Source organism: Poecilia reticulata, linkage group LG4, assembly GCF_000633615.1.
Source record: "Poecilia reticulata strain Guanapo linkage group LG4, Guppy_female_1.0+MT, whole genome shotgun sequence".
NCBI lineage: Eukaryota > Metazoa > Chordata > Actinopteri > Cyprinodontiformes > Poeciliidae > Poecilia > Poecilia reticulata.
Window position 1 is genome coordinate 3,934,880 of NC_024334.1, and position 8,152 is coordinate 3,943,031.

Sequence of the window (8,152 nt, forward strand, 5' to 3'; positions counted from 1 at the left end):
AAATTAAAATAAATAACCAGGAACATTTAAAGGGACAGTTTGGACTTTAAAAAAACTTTTTTTTTTAAATTAGCACAAGTCATTAATCTGTTTAACATTTAAAAAAATCTCCCTTTAGTGTCAAAAATTAAAATATTTTCATACTTTGCTATAACTAATCTAAATGTCAACATAAAAATTATAAATCAGTTTCTGCTCACGTTATTTTTTCTATTTCAGCTTAAATACAAAATAATTCAGACGAAGCTTTTTGAGTGGAACTTAAATCTTTTTATTAGCAGTGACTTTTTATCAAACACAGGTTCATATCGTAACATTTTCTCTCTGAAATATAATTTATTTCTCCTGCTCATGCAGCGCAGGCTAACGAAAGGAGGCCTGTGACCTCTGACCTCTCTGGAGCCAATCAGATAAATGCTTTAACTTTACAACAGGACTTTATAAGCATCCAATAAGAAAATATAAAAAAACTGATTTTTTTTTTTTTGTCTTTGAAAGAATAGAATATGGAGACACTTTGATGTAGAAAAACATTTCCTTCTTGAATACACTTAGCTTTATTTTCTGTAACTATTTCTCTTCTTTTACGTTTAGTGCCACAAAAAAACTAAATTCATTCACACAGAAATCAACGTCAACATGGCGAAAGAACCCACTGAACCAGAACCAGCAACAGAACCAGAACTCACAGGACTACAGCGACCAGAATGCATCGTGATTCAGGCAGGAAATAAAACGACGACAAACATCAGACTTTACATCATATATGAATAATCTCCTGGGTTTCAAAACTACATGGCAGAAAGGAAACGTTCGTTTTCAAAACGTTTTCGCCCGTCCTCCGTCACAGTGCCGCCGTTTGAGATACTGCATTTCCCAGCATGCCCCTGGCTCCTCCGCTCACAAGGACACGCCTCCCTCCATCGGGGATGGAAGGACGTCATGAGGTGATGAAGACAACACAAAGTTTGGGGTTTTTCTGATGAAAGGCGTCACCACAAGGTGGCGCTGCTTCGCAGTCATTAAAAATTCAGCACCAGTGGGGGAGGGGGGACCGGGGGGGAGAAAAAGGCCATTTATATATTTGTACATTTGTATTTTTCGCATGACATTCGGTTTTACTTTTTATTTACAACAAAACGACAAAATTTAGAAAATAAGAAGGAAGCTCCGCCCCTTTAAATCATCCGCAGCCCAAACCCGACTCCAAAGAAGCATCCAGTAAAAAGGTTTAGCAAGTCTTTGGCAGGTTTTCAGGAAGGGAAGGCCGTCGACCGGGAAGGCCGTCGACCGGGAAGGCCGTCGACCGGGAAGGCCGTCGACCGGGAAGGCCGTCGAAGGCCGTTGGCTGCTGCAGGGCTGGACGGTTTACGCTCCGATTATTAACGATGAAGTTCACAGCTGAGCCACGACGTCCACAAACAATTCACCAAGTCTGAGGAAGTTTAGATGCATCTCAACCAGAACCATCACAAAACTGCAATGGAAATCATGAGAGTCACATGATCAACAACTGGATGTTACTACTGGAGGAAATGACAAAGACAGGAAGTGTCAGCGTTAGCAGAATATCGATGTTTTGCTGACATTTGTAGTGGAAACGCAGGTGTTGTTTCTACTGACCTTAAAATTGTGCAAATTGGAATTAAGAAAATTAATTTGCTTAATTGGAAACACCAATTTGTAAAAAAAACTCCCGTTTTTTGATAAAAGGTTTTTTGCGCCAAGGTGAGGTCGTTTTTCTGTTTTATCAAAATTAATTTTGCAAAACTACAATGGAAGCACTTTCTTTCTAATCACTCGAGCCACATGATCAACAACAGGATGTTACTACTGGCAGAAACGACAAAGAGGACGACAGGAAGTGTCCATTTCATAAAATGTTGAAATTGTAATTTGTCAACGTGAGCAGAATATCGACATTTTGCTGACATTTGTAAAGAAAACAGTTACTGAGAGCAACACACCTTTCAGCCCGTTATGGCTGACCGATGTGACTCATGAACATTTTAGTAACTTTGTGGTTTTTGTTAATATTTGAATAACTTTGTGGCTTTTGCATTGATTTTGTTGCCGGTGGAAACCATGACTCGCTGCGACCGCAATCATCAGGGATTGGAACATGGCCGTCTGTGGGTGGAGCCTTTCAGACCGGATGAAGCTCCCAGTGATGAGAGCTGGAGACGGTTTCAGTCTCTGATGGTCTCAGGCTGAGGCTGGACTCCACTGACCGCCAAGCTGCACAGGCAGAACTGAACCCCGTTTGTTCATGAGGGATCTAGAAATATCTAAATAGCTACTCATTACTTATTTAAACATTGCCTCAATTCATCTTTCTTATTGCTGTAATTTTTAATTATTGCAGATTAAAACAAAAAGATTTCATGCATCAGGGAGAAACTTCAGTATTTTGGGAAAGTTTTCCAGACCTGGATCCAGTTTGTTAAAGCTGCAGTGTCTAATGTGGCCACCAGATGGCACTGCTCATCTCTAATGAAGCCTTTAAACTGTTTTTAGCCGTTAGATGTGTCAGGAAATTAACATGCGTAGTTTAAAAAAATTATTCATAAATCTTTTAAGCATAATTCAGCACTAAGTCTTATTTGTGTAACAAAAATATTATTTTGGGAGAGATTTCAGCATAAAAAATGTAAATTTGGTTAAATTTTCCTTCAGGTTCAGGTAAATAAATGAAGTTTCCATTTAAAAAACACAGACCAGTTGGAGAAAGTTTGACTTTCTCAGTGACCCAGTCGGCTTCCTTGAACAGGTTGGGACAGATCTATGGATAAAACAAAATATGTTCTTTACATTTTCTGAACAAAATCATTCTTAGATGAGACTTTAGCTGCTTTAGGACGTCTTTGTCTCTTTAAATCCAAATAAGCTGCTGCTGGCCACGCCCCCAACTCCACGTTTATACACTCACATGTGAAAATAACAGCTAAATTATACAACAGTTCCATCTTTGAAAAGCAGAACTAGAGCCTCCTGCACAACCAACTAAAATGCATCAAGTGGTTTCTGGATGGCAAGTCAACAACCAAACACTTTGTCTTTTCCAGCAGCCATTGTATGGAGCTAAAACCAGCTGGAGCTCCATTTGGGTTGCTAGGTAACGGGCGTAACTCAGCTGGGGTTGCTAGGTAACAGTGAAATGCCCGTCAAACGTAACTCAATATTCCAGAGAATTTTGAAACTGCTCATTTTCTAGACACCAAAAGAAATGAACTTATTACCACAAAACTCCTGGCTCATTTTTTTTTAAGCGCTTAAAACTGTTTCTAGAAATTGTTGAGACTCAAATGGAAGCATTAAAACGAGCAACATGTGAATTTTACATGATTTTTGTAAGATTTAGTCAGTCTTGATGGAAAAGAGTCAAAACACATCGACGTTTCGAAATGTACTTTGTTTTAGGTGATTAACGGCTTGTAGAACGGACGTACAAAACTTTGGCATCAACATGAAAATGAGCAAAATGAGATTTTAAAAAATGTTTTTTTTTTAAAAGAGTTTTCTGAAATGCATGACATCCAGCTGTGAACATGGAGGTCAGTGGAGCCTCAGCGTTCAGATCCGAAACACAGTTTTTGCTTTTTTTTTTTTAAACAGAAATGTTGTCAGAAACTCCAGACGCAGCTCCTCCCGCTGCTGGTCTCCGACTCCTCGTCCAGGAAAAGGTCGGAGGTCAGGGAGCTGCACTCGCTTCCCAAATCTGTCCCGGCAGCAGCGGGAGGGAGAGCAGGAGGTGCTACGAGGAGGCGAGGAGCAGGATGAGGAGGAGGGAGAGCAACATGGCGGACGGCAGAGCCAGGCTGCCGCCGCCGGTGGTGTCGTCCGTCAGGAAGGGCTCTGGAGATTCATAGATGGAGTCGTCTGAAAGAGACGCCAGACAAACATTTAGATTCACGACGCACCGTCTGCACTGCCGATACCGATACCCGAGGGTTATCGGTATCGGCTGATGCGATGCAGAAGATCAGAGCTGAAATGAAGTTTTACATTTACTCATAACTCTGCGCCAGTACAGAAAAATACAACAGATAGTTTCACCAGCTTGGTAAAACCCGTAAAAACAACTTTAATCTGTTCAGTCAGGAGTAAAACAGCCAATTTAAAAATAAAATAAAAAACTGACAAACAATAAACTGAATATCTCGGTCAAAGGTGTAAATATAAACGACAACAAACCTTTTAAATCTTTCATGAACTGAAATTAGGAATTTGAAATAAACCACAAATCATAGAATTAGACTGAATAGATGGAGTGGAAACTGATGCCTAATATAGAAACTTGTTCAATATTGTGACAGATTCAGGGATTCGTTTAAATCAGGTCCAGGTTTCTGTTGAAGTCGTTTTATATTTCAGGTAATTCTTCCTTCCAATTCTATGGTTTTCATATCAGGACGATAAAAAATAGACGATTAATTTGATCAAACCAAGTGCAGAAAAACAGACTGCATAGTTTTAGAGTTGGCATCAGTCTGAGTTCATGTAAGGATAATAACACCTGGCAGCTGCTCTGCTGTTCATCAGCTGGGCTCACAATCATTACAGACACATTATGGATGTCCACGTTTATGAAGGAAGTTTGTCCAGATCTGCTTTCCTGCTTGGCTTCGAGTCTTAAAGGTACAGTAACCAACTTTCTGCTAAACTTCTATTGTGCTAATTTTGTAAACTTTCAGTTGAATAAAGTTTGTTGATGTTTTGATTAACTGTTAAAAACTCTTCAAGTTGTGTAACATTAATGTTCATGCTCTTATTTTGAAGTCTGTTTATGCAGCAGTTCCATTTCCTCTGTTGCAAACTTAGTGATAATTTTCAGACCTGTGTAGCGACAAATGCTGCGACTTTTCCCTGATATTTGGCGACAGCATGTGAAACTCCACCAGACTGCAGCCAGGAGATGTTCATGTTGTCGTGTGCCGAGTCCTTGACACGTGGCGGGTCAACATTTAGCGCTTTAGCAGGAGCTAAATGCTGTTTTGATGCAGCGCTTTAGCGTTAGTGGACCTAATGTTTATAACTGGTGCTACTGGGTTAGCGCAGCTAGCGCTTTAGCTAACGGTGCCGACACTTCTCAGCATCTGCTTCCTGTTTTCACTGAACATTCATGTTTTCTCGTCACAGGCTCTGGTTCGTTTTATCCGAGTCGGGCAGAACCGAGCCCTGGTACCGTCAGGTAGCCGGTGTGAGCCGTTTCATTCCCCTCTCTGTGTCGGTGCAGCTGTGTGTTTCCTGAACTGCAGAGGTGTCGGGTATGTTAAGTAGCTGAGTGACTGACAGGCCCAGCCGCTGAAAGCCGTCATCTGCTCCCACAAAGTGGAGATGTGAAAAATACACATGAAAAAGATCAGCATCGTCCAGCGGAGGAGAGGGGGCGTTTCTTTACAGCAGGAGGAGCAAGTATTTAACACAAACACGCTTCCAACGGGATAAATTCACACCAGATGTCGGTAACAACCCAAGTAATCCTCTTCACGTGTAAATAAGGGAAAACGATACGGGGCAAGTTCGGATATTTTAGTCTACGCTGAAAAGCCTCGGCTGGTAGAAACGGCTTCAAGATGTCTCCAGTGTGGAGGAACCAGTTTAAATCTTTGTTGGGTTTGATTTCATGGTCATTTTGCCACATTTATTTAAAGAAAAAAGGTTTTATAAGCTCTAGTGGCCTTTATTTGATAGTTAATAGACAGAAAGGTGAGTAACGAGAGAGGGGGGAGGACATGCAGCTGGGGTCACCAGGCCGGGAGTCGACCCTGCGACAGCCGGGCTGGGTCGAGGACTGGGGCCTCCATATGTGGGTTGTGCTTAACCCCTGCGCCACCACAGCTCACCCCTTCATTTTGCCACATTTTCTTTATTTACATAAAAAAAAAGGTTTTATAAGCTCTAGTGGCCTTTATTTGATAGTTAATAGACAGAGAGGTGGGTAACGAGAGAGGGGGACCAGGCCGGGAATCGAGCCTGCGACAGCCAGGCCGGGTGGGTTGTGCTTAACCCCTGCGCCACCACAGCACACCCCTTCATTTTGCCACATTTTCTTTATTTATAAAAAAAAAATGGTTTTATTAGCTCTAGCGGCCTTTATTTGATAGTTAATAGACAGAAAGGTGGGTAACGAGAGAGGGGGGAGGACATGCAGCGAGGGTCACCAGGCCGGGAATCGAACCTGCAACAGCCGAGCCGGGTCGAGGACTGGGGCCTCCATATGTGGGTTGTGCTTAACCCCTGCGCCACCACAGCTCACCCCTTCATTTTGCCACATTGGCAGGTTCTGGACACCTTTCCGATGGATTCTGTTTATGTATTTCTAGATCTACTCAGCTGGGATATTTGGCAGGTTAGTCAGGATCACAGACAGGATCTCTGAACTCTGACCTTAAACCGCACAGCATTCTGGGAGATGTAGGAAAGGCTTAGACTGCTCAACCTCTCAGCTAGCACTGAAAAAAAACACTAAATCTTACCAAGTATTTTTTTTCCTAGTTTCTAGTGCAAATATCTTAATACTTAAAATAAGACAAAACAAATAACTTTCCAGCCACACTTAGGAGTTTAAGTCAATAATTCAGATTATTTCACTTCCATCTTGGTAAAAATGTCTCTGTATATTTGAACGAGTATTTTTTCATCAGCGTTGTGAAGTTTATCGCCTTCAGCTTCAGACCGACAGCTTTACGCCGAGGAGGAGCAGCGAGGAAGGTTTCATTTCAGATGACATTTCTTTATTATTCATGAGTTTTATGAGGAAAGCTAGAACACCTGACCCAGTACAAACTGGTTTCATCCCAGTTTGGTTGAAATAAAGTCTTCAAATTAAACTAAATTGGTGTCAAAATTTTAATTTGTGACAGTGTCACAAATATCATATCCCATAAATTAATCATTCACATAAAGATGTCAGTAAATGTTTCTGGAGATAGGCTGGTTAAAGGTCAACCAGCCTCTCATTTACAAAAATAAAACAAATTTGGTGTCTATGGAAGAAGATTAGAGCCACTACAAAGAAAAAATTACATTTCTGACTTTATTCCCTCAAGATTTTGACTTTAATCTCAGAAATATGAGACCAAACATCGTTGAAGGCAGACAGGTTAACTGTGTCGGATTTCAGTTGGTGTGTTAATGTAGCAGCTGTTTATGGAGCTAAATTGTGGCCAAAAATTTTGTTCAAAGGAACAAAATGAAACTGAAAAAGTTTGAAACTGAAAAATTTTTTTTTTTTTCCACATCTTTTTTTCAGTTTTAACTTTTTGGCCCCAGTTTTGCTCCATAGATATTTGCTGAAGCATGAAAATTAATGAAGTTTGTCAAGTTTAGGTTAAGATTTCTCATGGAATTATTGTTTTATTATAAATTATATGAATAATTAAAGGATGTTGGGCATAAAGTGCTAAATGAATGGTTTTTAAAAAGCGGGTTTTGTTTCTGACTCGTTGGTTTTAGCCTTTTAGCTCCCGCAGAACCAGATCCGGACCTTTTGAACACGAAGGTTAAAGGTTAAAACGAGACTCACTGCTCGGTTTGACGTAGATCTTCAGCTTCAAGCACGGCTTCCCAGCCAGGTTGGGATGTGGAGACGCTGCAGAGGAAACACAAAGAAACCAGTTTAAAGCCTCCACATCATAATGGAAACCAGTTAAAACAGGAAAATGTTGTTTTGTTATTTTAAAACAAAAACAAACATTAAAGTTCGTCATGAATTCATGGTGGATTTTTAAAGTACACAGAATTGAAATGTGAGAAAACAAAACGGGGGAAGGAAGAATGAAAACACAAAAGGATGTAGAAGGAAAGAAGGAAGGATAGAGGGAAGGAAAGAAGGAAGCGTCCCGGCGCATCACCCCTCCACCGCCGTGCTTCAGCCTCGGTGTGTTTCAGCCCACATCTCCCTGTGCTTTCCCCACACAGCAGCGGTTTCTGATCTCAGAATAATTCGGTTTTCTGGTCGCTGAGCCGAATTTAATCCAGCTGAATAAATGAATTTATAAAAAGGTTTGGAATTAAACCTGCAGTTTCAGATTCTTTGTTCTGCTGTTTGAGTCCGAGAGAGAAAGAGAGAGAAAGAGAAAGAGAGAGAGAGAGACAGACACACACAGAGAGAGAGACACACACACACACAGAGACACACACACACACA

General features: G+C 40.9%; 1 long non-coding RNA gene across 1 annotated transcript; it reads right to left on the reverse strand.

Moving 5' to 3' along the window:
• Positions 1–255: 255 nt before the first annotated feature.
• LOC108166231 (uncharacterized) lies at positions 256–3,746 on the reverse strand. Its single transcript, XR_001776524.1, has 2 exons — positions 1,968–3,746; positions 256–1,477 (listed from the first exon to the last, which is right to left on the reverse strand). It is a non-coding gene; the product is annotated as an uncharacterized LOC108166231 (long non-coding RNA).
• Positions 3,747–8,152: the final 4,406 nt, after the last annotated feature.